Source organism: Macrobrachium nipponense, chromosome 38, assembly GCF_015104395.2.
Source record: "Macrobrachium nipponense isolate FS-2020 chromosome 38, ASM1510439v2, whole genome shotgun sequence".
NCBI lineage: Eukaryota > Metazoa > Arthropoda > Malacostraca > Decapoda > Palaemonidae > Macrobrachium > Macrobrachium nipponense.
In genome coordinates this window covers 20,474,463-20,476,067 of record NC_061098.1, presented here as the reverse complement: position 1 = coordinate 20,476,067, position 1,605 = coordinate 20,474,463, and positions in this window count along the sequence as shown.

The following is a 1,605-nucleotide window of genomic DNA, read 5'->3' as shown; positions in this document are numbered from 1 at the left end:
TTCAATTATCCAAGCCTGCCGTCAATGCACATCCCTGGTGCAAAAGGGGATGTGGCCAGGCACGCAAGAGATGCTGACTAGTCAATTTCCTTTACTCCAGAAGCAACCACTACCTTAATGGAGAGCTTCTTGGTCTTGGTTGATGGTTTTATACAGCATTATACGTTGTACTGAAAGCTCGATTGCTTCAGTGCACTTTTTTTTTCTAATTCGACACTCTAGAAGCGACACTGTCATTCATTACCTTCGGCAAAAGTACAATGGATTAACAGTCTAACTATTTACCATCGTCTACGATCATCGACGAAGGAACTTGAAGATTGGTTTCTAGACAAATATGAGGAAAGAAATATTTCACTTAGTTTGATCAAATTTGAGCTCTATAGATCTTCCTTTATATAACACTGATTTTTATAAGTCTACAAACATTTCTTAACATAGAGACTGATTTCAAACCTGAACCCATATATAGACTGCAGTTCCATGGATGCATACTGACTGCCAGACGACCTCTTCAGTGCAATGAACCTACTTGACAGATAGTATATTGGAATCTTGGTAAACAAAAAGATAAAGTTTATATCTGACACCGGATCTGTTCAGAAACGTCACCTTCTGCAATTGGGTCCAAAGCAATCAAGATTTGAATGCTCCAAAGATGTGCACTCTCTCTCTGCAAAAACAACAGGATGCTATATTACCTGAGCTAGCTTTGGTACTGAACCTTTATTCATTTGATTTATGTTGTTTTTTGTTGGGTCACTTTCAAACTATTCCAGTTTTGCTACATTTCCGAACTTTTAAAATTAGTGGTCCAAAATGATTCTGACATAATACACTCATGAACATGTAAACGCAAATACTAAATATCATTGCAACATACGCAATACCTTTACTGTATTGTCAATACTCGTAGCTCTCGGGTCTTCAACACAATACTGACAATTGGTTTTAGGATGAAAAATATGAAACCATTTCATTTTCCCTCAACTTTATTGATTGTTTCTCCTCTCTCCAATGTTATGTCAGTACAGTGGCCATATGTAAACATGCACTTCCAATATATATATAATTAAACATAATATATATATATATATATTATATATATATATATATATATATATATATAGAGAGAGAGAGAGAGAGAGAGAGAGAGAGAGAGAGAGAGAGAGAGAGAGAGAGAGCTGTAGCGCTTTATCTGAGATGGTTCCATAGCGGCTCAATCAAACCGATACAATTCTGAGTAAGCTTCGGAAGTGGAACCTAGCCTTCCTCGAGAAGGGCGAATGCAAAGAATGAGAATTAAGAAGAACCAAAGGACTCCACAACCTGAAATTAAACAACGATTGAATAACCCAAATAACATAACCGACTACCGAGTGTGTTGTAACTATTCTCAATGACTAAGGAAAGGAGGCCGACTCGCTAAGAACTGTGATTACAGGAAGAGAGAGAGAAGCGACATACGACCTTGATATTTGAAAGCAATGAACGTCAAACGCACAGGAAAGACAATGGACGAGAATGTGGTCAACCAAGATTGAACCAGAATGTGAACTCCTGCATTATCTGGATATCACAGTAATAGTCCTGGTTCGTTTAATT